Source organism: Microchirus variegatus (assembly GCF_963457635.1).
Source record: "Microchirus variegatus genome assembly, chromosome: 1".
NCBI classification, from domain to species: Eukaryota; Metazoa; Chordata; class Actinopteri; order Pleuronectiformes; family Soleidae; genus Microchirus; species Microchirus variegatus.
In genome coordinates, this window is record NC_139802.1 from 20,792,651 (window position 1) to 20,811,344 (window position 18,694).

The window sequence follows — 18,694 nt, forward strand, 5'->3', positions numbered from 1 at the left end:
AATAATACGTGTGTTTAAATCCCCTGTCCTGCGCTCTGATTGGCTGCCTCTGCTTTACACGCGAACCAAAAGTGCAGACATTCAACATCTGGAAGTAAAGTGAGCTGCACTGGGCGGGGCAAAGAAAACCCTCAAAAGAATGGCCAATCAGCGACGAGACAATTGTAACATAGGCCTCTGATTGGCGGAGTCTCCTGTCAAACACCATCGCGGAGGGGGGCGTGGCCTGGTCGGCTGCCGGAGTGTTGTGATTTGAGTCTGGCTTCAGTCTCGTCTCAGCAGCGAGAGTCGCCTTTTCAGTGCCGCGGCGCTCTGGGAATACAAACCGTTTCTGCGAAGAAGAGGAGAAGAAAAGAAAAGCGACGCTAAAACTGCGTCGACACTGCGTCCTCTGTCTCCACCGAAAGAGTGCGACGTTTGCGTTTGTCTTTTTTGACCGAAGGAACTGGGGAAACATTGAGGTAAGTCGCGGTTCTCCGCCGCCGCCGCCGCTGCTTCTGCTTCTATGCTGCGTTCACTTCACTCAGTTTGTTTGGAGTGTGATGCTCACAACTTTACCCCAGCGTGGAGCTCATTTCTCTGCATTAAATGCGTCCAGGGGAATGGTTCCAATGCCCATTTTTTACCCGACACATTTCTCAGAACTCCGCTTTCTTACTGTAGGCTTCTCTGTTGGCGAATCCGCGTTGTGCTCTTTCTCCTGTGTTTTTCACGAGTGTCGGTCATTTTTTTATCTTCACTGAGGGGCAGAGAGAAAATAAAGTATTAGCTGATGTTCCACTAATTCATTTTTTTTTTTTACTTCTGTTGGACACATTTCTTGGATGTAATAAATACACGCGTATTCTTGCTCTATTCAATGCAACTTCTCGTCAATTAACGGCGGTTCCTTTTCTCCGGCTTTGTGCCAAACTGAATTTGGATTTGTTTGTTTTTTTCCCTGCCATTTTTTCTCTCTGTCTCTCCACTTTGGTAAAAATAAAAAATATGGAAGTCAAAACCAGCACATATTGTGGTATTTTACGTTCTGTGTGGGATGCCAGGGAAAGAAAGGTGCGTTTACGTGACCGTTTGATTGCATTGACAGCGGCGCAATTTGCACACACTGCTAAATCCTTGCCCCTTTTTTTCATCTGCAGTTTTGTCCTAATGCCAAAACTCGCAGGGGTAAAAAAAAAAACAACAACTGTGAGCTCATGGTTGTAACAGGTTTTTGCACGCAGACTTTCTGCAGCTGCTTTAATTTGAATTTCTTTCCAATTCTCTCCTCCTCTGAGCTTCTTACAAAGAAAAGAGGACGAGGCTCCGGTGCTTTTACCTCTCCGCTGCTCGGCTGCAGCAGCCGTCGAAGGGAAATAAGCTCCGTTCCTAGTGAAACAGAGATGCTCTTCTTGAGCTCTGTGTTGTTGTGTGTTTTTATGTTTTGCTCTATTTGGACCATGATTCGTCTCGGCCTGTTGTGCATCATCTCCCTCAGTGGGTGTTCAGTTTCAGTTGAGGTTAAGAGCAGTTCAGTAGTAAATAAATATCTCCAAAGCACAGGCAGATATCGACTGCGCTGCTACTTTTTTCCCATTTCCCTCAACCTTTTTATATTATATTCACAGTATAGTACTTGTGTAATCTATGTTGTATGGTTCCCCGTGCTATATTTTAAGTGTTTAAATGCAACATTTGCATAGATGCATAAAGGGCATCTATCTAATTTACTCTATTTATATATATATATTTATCTATCTGCTGTAGCCTGATTTATCCATCTGCAGCAAAAGTTTTGCTTATATGGTTATATTCAGGTTTAAGGTGACATCACCTTGACTATACAGGACGGATAACTATTGCTCATTTTGAGTTAAAGCAGCACTGAGCTGATGCATCCATGAAATTATTTACTTTTATTTAATGGTTTTTAAGATCTTTTGTGTCCGAGATGCAAATAATTATAGCGTGAGCTTTAACTCGGGATAAAAGACACGGTTTCCAGTCTGTGAATAATTGGAAACTGCATCGTTTAATGGCTATTTATTTCATTTAATTTTTTTAAATGACTACAGTGGTAATGTGCCAACTTTGTGTTTTAATTATGAGGGTGGATTTTGCGTTAGGAATAAGGCCAAAATCAGCGGATTGAACCGTATTATAAAAATGGAAAAAGTGGCAACGTGTGCCGTCATGTGACCATTTATCACAAAAACAAGATGGTTAAATGTAAATATAAAGAAACGGCAAGGTTTATCATATCGTGAGCCGTTTATTTCTTTGTTAATGGGAGAAGAAGAATTGTTACGCAGTCGGACTGGATGATGATTTTTTCTTAAATGGCTGGTTATGGCTAGGTGGTGAGTGAATCGGCACGACTGTATATCCGACTGATATCACTATCAAAGTTAGACGTGGACGTCGTTAGTTTATGTGGTGACGCTGATACAGGAAAGCGAGGATTTGTTACTTTTTTTTTTTTGTGAATAATCCCAGCGCTAATCTGTCAAATGTATGAATTCATCTTCCTGACCATCTCCTGTCACGGAAGTCAAACGCTTATTACGTAGCACGGCTGAGTCAACGGATGTCTTCTCCTCATTCGCTGATAAGCCAATCACAGTCAATATGATGAAAACGGCTGATAAATGTGTGCATCCCTCTGCAGAGAGAGAGAGAGAGAGCCTCTTGTTTTGGCTGTTAGGGCACAAACATCGCACAAACACTGCTCCAGTCAGATGTTTAAGTGGAGACGGTGTGGTCAGATCTTGTGATGTTTCTCTAGTTATTTTTTTCCCCCCTCCTTGTCGTCTTCTACCTCCTCTCCTCAGCTCCTGCAGGGATATCACAGGACGAGGGAGGCCCACGGGTGGCTTGTGGTTTCCCTGCCGCAGTTTTACAGTGACGAAGCACTTTTGTGTGCCACTCAGAGGACATTGCAGTGTGGTTTCGGCTCATTTTCGCTTGACACGTTACCGCTCAACGAATACAGAGAGGTGCCGCTGTAGCCTCGGTCTGTCTGATGCTTAGCGGCAGTTATCAGTCAGCGCTCCCACTTGTATAGTGCATACAAATGTATATTCATGCCTTGTTTGAGGCAGTCTCCTCCGCTCATAAACAATAAACGCTTACCCTTACTTTTTCCCTCAAACACCATTAAGAAAGTCACATTCTGCTGATGGCTGAGTTATAGTGGTAAATGTGCGAGTAGCAGCAGTGCATTCATTTCCTTGTCACTGCTGAAAATTGCTCGCTCTTTGTCCAACTCTCATTTCCGGGCCTGATAGGTCCCCCGCTCTGTTAGCATGGTTAATGGTGCATTTAGCCCAGTGTGTAATTTTATTTCCGATTTCCATTTCGGCACTTTTGCTTTTAGTTTGAAATGACAAGAGGCCCCAACGGAGGGGCCTCGTGTGTGCAGATGGCATCTTCTTAATGGTCCTCAGGGTAATGATGGTTGAAATAAGCTCCTAACTGGGGGCTGAGGGCTGTGGCCCCTGGGGGAAGTTTGATTCCCATTTTCATCATCGAGATAAAGTGCTCAATAGCTGCACATAGCTTCATAAAACTCTCACGCACACAAGGAAGTTTATGGTTTAGATGAGTCATTGGCAGAAAAAAAAATGGATTTCAGTGGAAGAATGAAGATATGTTACATTAACCGCCCCCCAAGTAAATTTGAAGTTGCTGAATTGAAGCACCCGATGCTCATTACATGTCCATTTCTATCTCAGTGGAAGTTGAGAGTATTGGATAATATCTTTTTGGACTATTGTTGTGTTTCCCACAAATAGACTTCAAATCGGCGGGGCTGCCTGTTTTGTTAACAACAGCTAGAGTGTGTTTAGTGAACCATTTCGGTGTTTTGTCAAGAATCTTTTTTTTTTTCTCCATGATGGTTTGGTACTTGTCCCAAAAATGTTGCGAGGTGCACAGAGCAGAAAATGAGAGGTGCTCAGAAACGGCGAGCAAAAACCTTCACTCTGATTGAAAGATTTATTTCACACAGCATCAAACAAAAGGTGCGTAATGTGTGACCTTTGCAAAAAAAAAAGCGGCACATCGTGAACACCGTGAAAACAGATCATTATTGCACAGGTTCAGAGAGAGAGGAAAAAACAGCATCCTGATATTTAAATGTTGCCATGGAAGAAGCGTTAATGGTCCTGTGACAGGTACATGCTCTGTGCTCACCAGACTTTGCTAAAATAAGGTCAATAAGTGACACAACTGCCTGTGAGGATGGTTAAAAAGATCTTTATGAGGTCATGTGACGGCTCAACGATGAGTAGAATGCTGTTGATGGAGGCAGGGAGCAGAGTGAGTGAGTGAGTAAGGGATGGCAGGAAACAGTGTCGCGTGTCAAAAATTTGACCAGGCAGAGGTTGCATCTCGAGTATGTGTTATATTTTGTATTAATATATATTATTTCACCTTACAAAAACAAGACAGCCCCTTACTCCTTACTTTGAATATTGTGAACATGGCTGACTGACCTTCTGAGACTGACATTCTCTGTGTAAACACTGGATATTTTTTTTTACACACAGCACAGTCCAGCTCAAGTAGCGTCTAATATGTGTGGAAAATGCTCTTGACTACAGCAATTAGTCTGAAGTATCTCAGACCCTAAGCTCGCAGCGTCCACGCTTCAGGAGGCAACGGTTAATCTCGTCTCGTCACCCGCAACATACGGCACTTTGTTTGACCCTGCACCCTAAAAGGGGCATCGGTCTGCGGCATCTCATATTTCATTTGGATAATGGCTGGTTGCCCGTGGCAACTGCACAGCCAATAGGAGCCCCACTTCTTGAAGGTGATGGTGGGGAAACAAAAAGCAGAAAAGGGGGACGGGCTGTTTGGATCTGAACCTCCAAGGCTGAGTCCCTCCACCCTCACCTCGTCCCGGCTGGTTGTGCTTTGTCCAGCAAAGGGTGTGGGACCCCTGGGGAGTGAATTATTACCTGTCAAGCCCGCAGACCCACCTCATCCATAATCCAGAGCTGACACAGCACAGGCCAGTCCAGCCTTTCTGCTGAGACCACCAGGCCTTGGCCTCCAGGTCTGATCCCGTTTGGCCACAGCTGCTAAGAAATCGCATTAACATGTTGCATCGAGCGTTACAAATGGACAGGTTAAGAATAGCAGGTGGACGTGCGTCATGCTTTCACAAGATCTCCCGTCACTGTGCTGAGTGGACTCTTGCTTTCTTATTTTTCAGTTTTCAGTCATTCCTTCTTCTGGGCAGAAACAGCTTCTCTGCTGCAGGTGAAAGAGAAGTTTCTCCACCTCATTATTGCTGATTCAGGGCTCCGTGTCCTGCAGATATATACGGGTCTGCATGATTTTTAAAGTTCATTTACAGATTGGCTGTGACACAGGCATACTGTCTGTTTCCCAGTTGCAGCTGCAGATTTCCGCAAGAAACCATGAACACAGTGGATGTTTTCAGTGCGGACAATCTTTTCTCCCCCAAGTCCACAATCATCAACCATTAGATTTGAATCCTTGGCAGACTTGTAATTACTTTTGAATCAAGAAACATGCGTGCCGTGGCTTCTCTCCTGTGGTCCTGGTGTGGTTGTGTGCAGGATTGGAAATTACAAAGATGATGAGTGTGTAGATTCTGCGAGGAAAAGCTTTGAGTTCAATGAGAGGCTAGAGGGAAGGAGAAGAAGAAAAAGATGGCATGAGGCGAAAGACCGCAAACTGGACAAGTGACAGGCCTGCGTCCATCCATCCAGACTGGCTGTCTTCCTGTGGCTTTGTCGAGCTGTTCTTTCAGAAACGTTAACCCCTTGTCGAACATGGAGTCGGGCTCCGCTTGCAAACCCCGACGGCCACAAGCAGAGTGTCTGGTTAGTCCGGCAATTACAGGGAGAATAGAACGTGTAGCGTGCCATGCCAGCAAACTGCCTCCAAATTATATTTTTAGGCTGATAAAAGAGTCTTTGTCGTGAATTAAAACCTCAGTTGTTGTTGTTTACTTAGGGTTTACTCTACTTTGTTCCATTTATGTGCACGGTCATGCACAGAGGTTTCTGTGTGTTGTTGGCGGTTTTGTTAAAGACCTGCGGCAGTTTGTGATTCATGCATTTTTCCCTCCCTCACTCCTGTACCAGTTGCCCTTTAGGGCGTAAAAGAAAGTAGCTTTACAGTACGTCTCATCGCAGCCACTCGCACTGATTTGTGTCACAATAAGGTTTCCGCATTGTCCCTGTAATGCAGCACCAAAGCAGCATGCGCAACAAAAATAATCTAATAATGTATGCAAAGAGATTGAATAATTCCAAATCAATTCCTGACGTTTTTTCTAATATATATTTCATGCGAATAAGTCGCTAATTTGGCCGCACATGTGCATTTCCACTGCTTTAAAAGGATTATTAGCTGATGTCTAAAGCTCTCTCTCTGTTTATTTTTTAATTTAAAAAAAAAAAAAAAACCTACTTCTTGGCAGCATGTTATATTAATTCCCAAAAGACTGCGATAACGCAGACACCACGGCACACGGGAAACATCACTTACTCTCTGCGTACACTTCCATTCCCCTCACCTCGCCGTGTTAAATGGGACGAAGCGACTGAAATAAGGAAACAAATGTCTCTCGTAAATAGCCTCGCGCCATACATAACCTGCTATTGATTGCTGAACTCTCGGTTTGGTAGGTTTGGGGGGCATCAGGTCCATTGGTTTGTTGTTCCAAATGATTTCTTCATCACTTCATGTAATGAGGGTGGGCAGACCTCCCGCTTCATTGATTAACCGTCCGAGCTGAAAGTGGAGGACCCCCCCCCTCTATACACACACACACACACACACTCTTCCAGGTACAGTATGAGTCAGAAGGTGCTGTGATTTGACCATTTGCTATAGAATATCAGTAGTGTTAGGGCTCATTTACTTAAAGCCAATGTGTTTTTGCCACAGTTTCATAATACATAATGTTATCTCCCGACACCCAATGACATTATTGGGTCCAACGGTGAAAATTGCGATAGTGGAATATGGCACAAACCCGTTTGTGGCCCCAGGGCTCTATAGCGCCCCCAGAGGTCATGTCATGGTCAGAAAAATGTTGTCGGATTAGGTTGAAAGTTGGTGAGCTTGCTGGCTTACTCCAAAGTTTTTTGGGGGGAATTTTTGACGCAAGAGAATTTTTAATCCAAAATTGGATTAAATTCTAAATGTTGGATTTTTTCTATCGTGTCCAAGTCTCATATAGTTGTTCTAATTTTAACCAAACTTGTTGCTCTCATGATTCCAAACAAATACACAATGTACTTCCATTAGCTCCGCCCACCCAGAAGTCAGCCATTTAAAAATGGCTAGTCTACGCATTTGAACAAACTCGTCTTAGCATGTTTGAGCTAGCCGTGTCAAACTTGGTCCACATGTTCTTGACAAGTTAATTATTAAAAGCTGTCAAATTATTTTCTGTACGTTACAAGTACACAAGTCAAAAATGTTTGTTTTAATGACTTTTCTGTCGCATAAAGCAACATAATAAGAGGCAACAATCAGAGAACTTCTTCTTTTTAAAAGAACGATGAATAATTTAATTTAGTATTAAAAATAATAATAATAATGATGATAATAATCGATCATCATTGCGGCCAAAATCAAAGCGTGTTTTTTAAGTTGTATACTTTTCAGACGCTGTCGTTTTCTGTCATCAAAACCTCCCGCAGATGGATGTTAATAACCAGGGAAAGAAATGTGTTAATCACATTAATGTATTTCATGTAAATGATTCCACGACTTGTGAGACGAGGCCTCATTTTGCTCCGATCTTTTTTTTAAATAATGACCCAAGTTTCATTGAACTGCTGTGTGTGTAAATACTGGATATGCCTCCATTATCCACGAACACTGGTTCATTGGTCAGTGCTATAAATTAATAAGGTCATATCCACCAGCCCAGATCTCTGGCTGTGTGGGAGTGTTTTTCATTAGCTGCAAGTGAGTATCTGAATTATCGGCTGTGCATCCTCACATTCTTATGCTTGTATCAGTGTGTTCTGTCAGAACTACATGGAGGTACCAGCATGCACTCTGTGTGTTTGTGCGTTTTTAAATGATAAAAGCGTTTGAGAGACACGAATGAGCCTGTGATTTCCTTGTTCCCTGTTCATGCGAGGACATTTGAATAGAGTAAACCCATCAGATTCAGATAATAAAGATGCATCAGCAGCATTTTCATTTCAGATCTGTCGGATTGTGATGATGGTGAATCACTCCACGCTTAAATTTAGTCTCAAATCTTCCTCCGCCTTGACAACATTCAAGTCACAAACAAACTAATAAATTGTCTTCTTTTAGTAACATTTTGATAGATTAAAAAAAAAAAAAGGGCAAATAATATTTGAGCTGAAACGATTACTTGATTAATAATCGATCACTAAATTAACCGTCAACTATTTTGTAGGGATGTGAATCTTTGGGTGTCTCACAATTCGATTCCGATTCTTAGGGCCACGATTCGATTCAAAATCGATTCTCGATTCAAAAATTGATACAATGCATAGTGTGTTAAGGCAAATTATGGCATCAAAACAATACAGTTTGTGAAAGATAATGTGATTTTTAAATAAACGGCAAACTTAAGACAAAAGTTAACATTTATTAATTCAAAACAAATAAAAACTTACTTAAAAAATAACTTGCATAAATGAAAGTTAGGCTAGCTGCCTTTTTGTCCCAGAAGTTACAAAAATAAACTGTACACAAATAACACAAACTGGCATTTTGTGTGGTTTTTTAAAATAGAAAAAATCATCAATTCATCAATTTTTTATGAAGTGTATGAATCAATTCAGAATTGTGGATGATTAGAAACGCAATTCTTATGTGAATTGATTTCTTTCCCTCACCCCTACTAGTTTGCTTATCAATTACTCGGTTTGAAGCTTTTTTTCATGTTTAAGACACAATTTCTGATTCTGCTTCTTAATCTATGAACATTTTGTTAAAGACACTTCCTTAGATTCCATAGGCACTGCAAGACAAATGGTCAACTTCTCGTGCTTTGTTTTCCACAGCTTCAGAACCTGTGATGAAGAATGTGATGTGTGTGACAACGTAAAAGCCCTTTTTCTTGGGAGTTTCGATTCGTTTACTTTTTTTTCCCTCTTCGTGGACTTATTTCCTTTGCCTGTTCAGCCATGGTGGCTATCACAGCTTGAACCAGCCGCCCGGTTATTCTCCTATTTCCTCCCAACAAACGGCTGTTGTTGCTGAAGGAAATGCAACATCCATCTTTGTGCCAGAGGTTATTTCCCTGGAAAGACCTACCCAGACACCTCGAGACGCTCACTGCCGCGCTGTGATTTGCTGTGAAGTCTTAGGACGAATGTTTGGCGCGGCAGACATTTGTCTTGTTTTCAACAGAAGAAGCAGTTCTCCTGACACATGTTGACTTGAATGACCCCCCGCTAAAAAAACCAATGGTCCACTGAAAATATATTTATTTAGTTAATGAGATTCTTTGTACGATCTTTGACATGTCATCCTGCCTCTGGTGACACAGATTGAAATCTCAGAAGTGATGGAATGATGAAATTAGGAGAAAACTAGACTAATACAGATATGATGAAATGGGAAAAAAAAAGCAAGTTGGCTTCATTTAAATTGGCTGATAACGAATCTGTCAGCTGCACCTGTTTAGGCAGAGCTCGGCTTTTCAGCTGTTCGTCAGGTTAAACTAAAGTGAATTAGACAAATGTACCTCGCAGACTGTTAAATTTTTACTTTCATTTAAGAGTCGCGGCATGTCCGAGCTCTGGCTTTGTGCAGTTTTAAGATAAGGGAAACTTTAATGCAGGTAATCTTGTGAAGACTTTCTGTAGGGAGACAATGACAGATGTGCTGAAGTTCAAACCACAATTAGGGGCTGCAAATACATATTATTTCCATTATTAATGGATGTGTCAGTCATTTCTTTATCCGCTGTTTTGTCTGTGAAATGTCAAATGACGACGTCAATCACAAACTAAAGGTCAGTGGAATTTTTTTCCTTTTTCTTTTGTAAACTGAAACTTTTGTTGAACAATTTGACTTATCAATGTGGGTTTTTTTTTAAATAAAAGATCAATTTTCTTAAGAGTAAATGCTTAAAACTAATAGAGTACAGGGCAGCTCGATCTCTAAGGCAGTTTGGTTTGAGTTACTAGTCTATTTTGACTAGTAATCAATCCTTAAAATGATAAACCGACTAACTGGATAACCTTCAACATAAGAGCTGAGAAGCACATCGCACTGTTCAAAGCTAACCTAGCTGCATCCATGTCGTCTTTGTTAATGAGAAGACGACAACAGTGATGAGTTGTTGTTCTCTATGACGGTGGAGGACACAATCGAGCTAAACTGTCCTCCAATTTTTGTTTTTAGTCGGTATGTTTGATTCTAAACAGTAGACGGCAAGTACCGAAGAAATCTGTGGACTCGGCTGCTAGCTTAGCTGTTAGCTAGACAAGTGGAGTTAGCAGAGCTACAGTGTCAACTTATCGTTGCACTTTATTCAGGGCTAGCAGGGAAAATACAGAATAAGACACAGACTGACAGAACACTCACAAACATTCACAACAATGTGCTAAAAACCTGTTCACTTGTTTTGAGCTAATACACAGGTTTATGTCATTGGTAAATCCCAGATAAAGCTCTGGAGAATCGTCACATAATTCCTGGGATTAAATGCCAATTTTTCCTCGTCTTATTTATAGAGCTGCAAATGTTGATTATTTTTTTTATCTGATTAATCCTTTGTCTGTTTACTTGATTAATTAATTCGTAGTTGGTGATTAATTTAGTACTTGATTACTATCAGTAGGGATTAACTGAACGACTTACTTATGAGTTCGGGTTCGGGAAAACTAAGACAAACTACAGTTTGCAGTCAGACAAAGAAAGGTAAATACAGACCTCATGTTTGGGATTAAACGATAGTTTCTGTCAAATTTCCATTTTTGAGGCTGATGCCAGTGATTAAATAGATTTTTCAACATATTTTTTGGAGGTTTGTGTTGTGCCGTGATTCTCCCCCGGGGTGAATTTCGCTCTAAATTTACTGGACTGGAACTGTTGTAAGACTTCTAAAGGAAGCGTACAAGTGTTGTTTTTGGAAAAGGAAACTGAGTCTTCATTCCTGAGCCTGCAGAACAGATTAGAACAGAACAAGGGGTGATGCAGAGAAATGTGGGTCAAGAGTTTTTGGCAGCGCAAGACTGATGGATAGAATATCTGATATCAGATTTTTTTCAGATTTTTTTTTTTTATCTGTTGCACAGAAATTGTCTGGGTTGTCGCATCTTGGCTAAAAACAATTAGGCTGAAGGCGTGAGGAAGGGATGGATGTGTGTGGGTGTGTAGGTTGGAATGAGGGGGGGTTCAGTTACTATAGAAGTAATTCTGAGTTATGATCATGTCTCATTGTTGCTCATTGCAGTTTTTGAAATGAGAATTTTTATGGCCCTGAAACGTGAAATGAAGCAGGAAATTAAAAAGCTAAGATAAGCCATTTTTCCCTCCCCCCTCTTCTGTCCTCTTCATCCAACGCCGCTGCTTTCACACAGTCATTCTCCATAATATCCCGTCTCTGCTCGACACTCACCCACTCACAAGGTGACAGGTATTCACATATTTAATTTAAGTGTTTTGAGGAAATGTGCCTTTGTCCCTCGGAAGAGTTATCACGTCTTGTGCAAACAGAATGGGCTCTCTCTCCGCTCTGCATTGTGACGGGGACACGTGTGAGCCCGAAGCACATCTGATTTACAAACTTTTTCCAAGAAAAGCAGCGCTGTTTGACCTTGTTCCTTGCGAAGTTGCACTCGTCCCTTTTTTTGCACTCTGCATACTTTTCAGCGTGAAGTTGAACTTTGCGAGCCCTAATTTTAGGTTAAAGGTTCACGATGGTTTATGAAACTTAGATTGTATTCCTGACTCACCTTTTCCTCCAGGCTCTTTATCCAATTTAAGCACTCTGTGCTCTGCAGATAGTGATTGTGGCGGATTTTCAGCAAACAGCACTCCTGCATACCCTTCATGCTTAAATCTGGAATGAGTTAAATTTAGATTTTTTTTTTTTCTATTAAGACGTTGCTAAATCCCTGCCTGTGGAAGTGTTCTACCTATATGCAGACTTGTGGTTGTTCTTAATCTATTCTTAAACCCTCTTGCTATTATTTGTGTATATTTTAGTGGTCACCATATGTGCAGGGAACATTTGGCTCGGCCACGGCGTAAGATAAGTCTGCTCGCCTACACTTAGCTTGGTCATTTTCTTCCATTTCTCAGAAGTCCGGGCTCGTTTCCATCGAATCGAGGCTATTTTTAAAACTCGTCTTTGGGGGGGGGGGGGGGGTGTGGAGGTTTATCAGGGAGGAGGGGGTTCAGTTGGTGTCATATGAATCCAAACTGGGCAGCAGTCCAGGATGAGTAAAACACACCTCCGCCTCCCCTCCCCTCCCCTCCAGTGTGCTGAAGTCTTCCCATTCCAAGAGTGTGTGTTTTTTTTTGTGTGTGTGTGAGTTCATTAACCATGTGTTGACTCACCCCTGCAGCTGTGTCTGTGTGGATATGAGTGGGAGACACAGGGGGAGAGAGCGAGGCTGCATGATTGTGGTCAGGACAGAATTGATTGTTCATAGCTACATAGATCATGAGTCTCAGTTGGAAATCTTTCGGCATTGATGTGCAGAAGTCATATTGGATTTCTTTTTTTGCAACTGTGCTCTAAGTTATTATTTACATTAAAACATTTGCACAGCGCAGACGCGGCACGTCATTGTTCCGTATCATGTGAACCCAGGCTGTGACCTACATTTCCTAATGCTGTTAACTTAACTGCTGTCGTTTCATCGAGAAAATGTAAACAACTGCCAACAGCCAGTCACGACAGTCTCAATATTCTAATAAGGATATTTGTTTTAGCACTTCTTGTTCTTTATAATGATTATTTCTCGATCAAATCTTGTAATGATCAAGTAAATTAGCGATTTCCCTAATCACTTCACATGCAGTCTCTTTGAACAGGAAAGGTTTGTCATGAATCCTGTGCGGTGAGGTCATCCAGCCACGTCTGTGGAAATAATCACAAACCCCTATGCAGACGTCTGTGTGTAGATTAATATTTATGACTGTTGGGATTAAACGCATTCACTGTGGTCCAGTTAGAACAATATACTGGAGCTGAAAGGAATCTGGGAGCAGAGATATGCATGTGTGGAACATTAGACCGACGCATACACTCATTTTAGTATTAATTAAACTGTGAGTAAGTTTGTGTGACTGTAATGATTATGCAAGTCTCGCCGGACATGTCATTTATTAATTGAGTACGTTGTTGGGTAAAGAAAGATGTTGATTTTTGTTCCCAATTCTAACAATTGTTCTGTCCTAAAACCAACCAAGAAACCAGAGCATATTCAGATTTAAGAAGCTCAAAATAATAGCCATTTTACTCCGACTAATCACTAGATTAGATCACTAGACTCCCTTCTTCTTTTACCGTTGCCCATTTATCTCCACGTGGCAAAGAATATACAAGGTATTTTTAGAAACTTTCGTCTGGAGGATCTAAGCAATTTGTTTGGTGTCATGAAAGTTTGATACTCGCGTCTTCACACGTGAGATGCTGAAGTCGGGGAATGATAAATGTCCAGACTTATTCCATGTGTGTGTGGAAGGATTTATATTATCTTTGAACTAAAGCGAACGCGTGCGCAGCACATCGTCGAGAGTGAAGTGTGTCGCTAATGAGCTGTGAGCTTGGTGGTTGTTATGCATCTATATGATTGGATTGAAGTCATTAAATTGTGAGGAATTGGTCTGATTTATCCAAGCAAAAAGGATGATTTATTAAAAGCTTAAGAGTCCGAATTGCATGTACGTGTAGGTCTGTCATTGCCACATCAGATGTGTATCTTACATCTGTTGCGGATGAGGGGGTTTGAGTTGTTCCCCGGGAAACTGAGAGACGAGCAGTGTTTCTGCTCACATGAGGACAGTCACGGAGTAATCGCTGAGGATAATTTTAGCCATAATTGTGCCGCACGGTGCTAGAGTGTGTGTTTGTGCTTCCAGTGATGTGCATGACCGCTTCAGGCTGAACCAAAAAAAAAAAAAACAAGCTAACAAAATAAAAACATGTTCATTAATTTACTCCGAGGCTGTAACCTTAGTTCTGCCAAGAGAGACACACACACAAACACAACAAAACACCTCCCACTCGGTCACACGAGCCACTCTGCCGGTCCAGCGAATGAATCCTCGTCGGCTCTTTGATCTCTCCTCGTTTCTCTCCCGCCCGTCCTCCCCTGTCTCCTCGGTTTCTCCCCGAGGAGGACATTTTCTGCTGAGTGACGGCACAAATCAACCACAGGGTAAACAAAGCACCCACCGCAATGTTGTCGCTGTTGCTTTAATGTCACAACTCAATGACAGGTGGCTGGGTGAAAGGAATGGGCGGGGGGGGGGCAGCACTCTCAAGCGTTCACTCTTTGGCCTCGTCTTCGCCCTCCAGCAAAAACACAGACGCTGCACTGGCGCGTGCCTGTTGCTACAGGTACCGATGGGATGAAGTGTCAGGAAGTCCAGTTCAGATGGGCCATCAGGCAAAGAGATGTTACACAGCTGGTTTCTCTCCCCGGAGGCGGGATTTTTACGGCTTTGCCAAGTTGTCCTGACGGCAGTAATTTTCCCCTACATTTCGATGTTTACAAGGTAAACGGTAAAATGAGCGGAATGCAGCAAGTTACAAAAAAAAATTCACTCCATGCGAGTCTTTGCACATATATTTGCTTAACTGGTGTTTTAGTTGCACCTAAGCATTGGCTGCACAGCCATTTCCTTACCCATTATCTGTCTATGGCCAATCTCTCCTCCTTATCTCAACATTAAAGCCTGGTTAAATGTGGCAAATTGCCCACTGAGAGAGGCAGCGGCGGCGAGTCTTGACTATTGATAATAAAAAGTTAGTTATCCACTGTGTAATGACACCAAGGGGGAAACACTGTCCAATTGGAGGTCCATGACTGGTTTTATTTTGTCTGTTTCGAGTCGGTGCTCCAAAGTAGGTTTGACTTCACTTGACTTGAACCTTAAATTTGGCCAGAGAGATTATTCTGTCTCGGTGCAGCTGTAGCTCAGGAGGTTTTTCAAAATGTTCACCTCTAGCTCCTCCAGTCCAGTTCATGTGTCAAAGCGCCCTAAAACGCTGAAATTGACTGATGCCTGGTGCCGCCAGTGTGTGAATAATGTGTTATAGAAGACTCTCCATAAAGATGCACTTTATTTAGTTCAGTATTCAATAGAACTTTATTAATCCCCAAAGGCAATGTGGTTTAGGGCAAGTAGTATATATAGATATGAACTGACTAACAACCATAAAAACACAATAATAGAGCTGTGTATTTATATTGAGGAAAACGCTCAAGTGGTTTATATTAAAATTGCCAAAAAAGTCATCCTGAATATAGAAATAAATTGTTCTTAAGTATTCAGCAACTGAGCAGTCGGGAAATATGTGAATGCCTGAATGGGTGCCAAAACTAGTGTACGTATATATCTATTAAAAATCTGTTGCAACAAAGTTTTTGCTCTCCAAATCAATTAAAAACTAATTTCTTATGTAGATCACACGATTGAAAACTGGTCTGAAACACATGCCATCAATACTTAAAACTTAAAACATGCTATATCTTGCATTTAAAGTGGTTAAAGTATGAATCCACCAACATCCACATAGTTGTTTCATGACTTCTAGTTTTCACATAGTTTCCAAAGTGGAAAGACAACTTGGTTGCCGGTTTGAGTCCCCGCCAAGTCAAGGGCTGGGCTACCCCTGAGGTTAAATTACAACCAATGAGCAAATCTACATTATCACCACTGAATGATGAGATCAGGACGGGATCATTTGACTCATAGGCATGTATGTTTGTCTCAGTGATGTGGAAATAACAAACAAGCATCATGTTTCCATGATGAACTCGTGAGTTATATGAAATGCACTATAGCACCGCGGTGATCCGGCGCACTTCCTGCGTTGTGCTCCACTCGTCTGCACTTTCCAAGCTGATTTGAAAATGAAATGCACAACAATGACGGAGAGAGAGAGAGAGCCTGACTGCTCTGTATCCAACATTTGCGAGAGACACAGGTCAGTAATCGTGTCGAGGCAGTCCATTCACGAGGACACTCTTTTTAATTAGAAAATGTTATTTTAATTAACCAGCCAACATAATGTCTGTGTCCATTCGTCACCCCCTGCTCTGCTCGGGCAGAGCTGTGTGAATACACCCTCTTTTGTCTCATTGCAGTTCCAGAGCTCCCTGTTACCTATTATACTTCCTTATTCACTGAAAAAAATTTTTTTTCCTTCTTCTCTTTTAGATTAGCATGATAATACCCTATGGAGGGGAGGGAAAGTGGTGAAGAGCTATTGCGGGGCTGCTCATCAGATTCACTGTGTGCAAGACCGTGGTTATTATCATACTGAATGCACCATCAGTTAAACTAACAGCCTGAATTCCGACATTTATCTCCAATATCATAGTGCGACTGTCAATTGCATGGGGAGCACAATGGCAAATTACGGGTTATGTCTTGCTCCTTGGAGTCTGGATCGTTCCCCTGTGTAATTACGCTATGCTAATTCTGCCCCCCCCACCCCCTCCCACCCTTGCCCCTCACATTTCCCATGACAGAAACAAGGCTTATCCAACTGTTCGGGTGTCAAGAGATGGGTGAAGTGAATAAATGTGAGGCTTGTGGCTGTGAACTCGGTGGTGCCCCAAAAAAGGCCATCCTCGGTTTCTCCCCTTCAGGAGGTTGGAGTGAGAGGCTCTGCTAGAGCTTGTAGCCCCTTTTTTTCTCTTCTTCTTCTTCTTCTTCTTCTTCTTCTTCTTCTTCTTCTTCTTCTCCTTCTCCAGAGACGGGGTCGTATGCAGGTCAGGCCACCTTGAACCCCTCCGCTGGATTTATTGTGTTGGCGGTGCACGGGGTCAGGTCATGCTCCTCCCCTCAACACGAGGACTTTGTTAGCATCGGACATGAAGCAGACATTGCCTGCACTGACAAACTCCTGTCAAGGTCTCCAAGGAGAACCCTTCAGAGGTCAGAAGTCATGTGTTAACGGGGGGGAAGACCCGTGTGGCATGACCTGAATACTGATTGATTTTCCTGAGTGGGTGTTGAGGGAGGAGGGCCTTTGCCTGGTGAACATAGGGAGGGGGTTAAGCCACTTACCCTACCCCATGTGGTGATGCGGAGTGAGGGAATGTGGTACAAAGGAAATGGGGAAAGGAGTCACAACTTGCTGGACTCCTCTGCTCCACTGTACCTCAGCGGGAGTGTGTTTTCACTTTCCCTGAAACAAGACACTCAACCACATGTTTTCCTTTTAATAGACGGCTAAGTGGAGAAAGGGCAGGAGTGTGGCCTGTTTCCCAGATGATCACTGGGTTGTTGGCATCTGCTGGAAGGGAAGACGGAAAAGGTCTCTCTCCGTAGTTCCTGTGCTACATTTATTGGTTGTTCAGAATTACATAGCCATGTAGACCATTGATGAATATATAAATCATGCAATTAGCAAAGCTTAACGTGTTTTAAGGTGGCTCTGAGCTTCTTTTGACAGGAATGTGACCATGAACGTTAGATTGGACAATCACAAACGTTAACATGAGCCGTTATGAAATTAATTTTAAACAAATTGTTACTCAACATTCCGTTATGAACATCCAAATTGTTTTGATTTACTGCCGAGCTGTAAAAGTTTGCTTCCAGCTTCATAAATGTGAATCATTTCTGGTTTCTTTGCTGCTCCGTGACAGTTAACTGAATATCTTTTGGTTTGTGACCAAAACCAGACATTTCAGGATGTCATTAGTTCAAGATTTGGGAAATGCCAATCAAATTTGACCACTAATTAAATCAATAAATCAAGAATTGATGGTGTCATTGATGTTTTAACATCCTATATTATGTTATATTATAACCCTGACAATGGGTCTTCCTTTGTCGTAGGAATTTTCCTCTAAACCAGTTGGACAGATAAAATCAAATAACGTCGGGTATAGTAAAATACCCAAATGAAGAGTCTTTTAAAAATCAGAAAGAAATTAGTATTAGTCATAATAACACTGGAAGACAGAAACACTAAGAAGCAGCGAGTCACATTTGTGACCCTTTATTTGTATTGCTTCTTGTGTCTCTCCAGAATCCTTCATTAAACATTCATCTCCACTGTAATATTCTTCTTCTTTGAAGTAATTGTTTCACTTTCAGCCAGTAAGCTGTTAAATTATACAAGACGGTGTTCTCCCAGCAGTGCTCACAGATGCAACTTTTTTTTCAGAACTGCTGATATATCATATCAGGGCAGCGGTGTATAGAGCTCAGCCAAGTCTTAATTTTAATACATTTCCAGGGGAAAACTATAATCATGAATAGGTTTGTCTTTATCCAGCATCTGCGTTGACACCGAGCCAATTAAATGTCTCAAGATTAGAAAATCGGTCTCAACTCTGAAAACTGAATTTAACTTATCAGGGACAATGTGATATTTGACGACAGGCTTTAAGCTTTTAGAGGGTGTCCATTTTTGTTTGTTAACACTTGCACATGATGTGCAGCGAAGCTAGTAGAGATAATTTTGAAATTAATAACTCTCCGAAACACTGTTTCACGATTGAAACACTATTTCCTGCATTTTGAGGTG

General features: G+C 41.8%; 1 protein-coding gene across 1 annotated transcript in view; it reads left to right on the forward strand.

Annotated features, from left to right (window-relative positions):
• Positions 1–323: 323 nt before the first annotated feature.
• The window catches only part of sema6cb (semaphorin 6Cb), a 191,920-nt gene continuing 173,549 nt past the window's right edge, over positions 324–18,694 (forward strand). The window contains exon 1 of the mRNA XM_083895548.1: positions 324–461. The gene's annotated coding sequence lies outside the window, so the exon portion shown is untranslated. The remainder of the gene's footprint in view (positions 462–18,694) is intronic.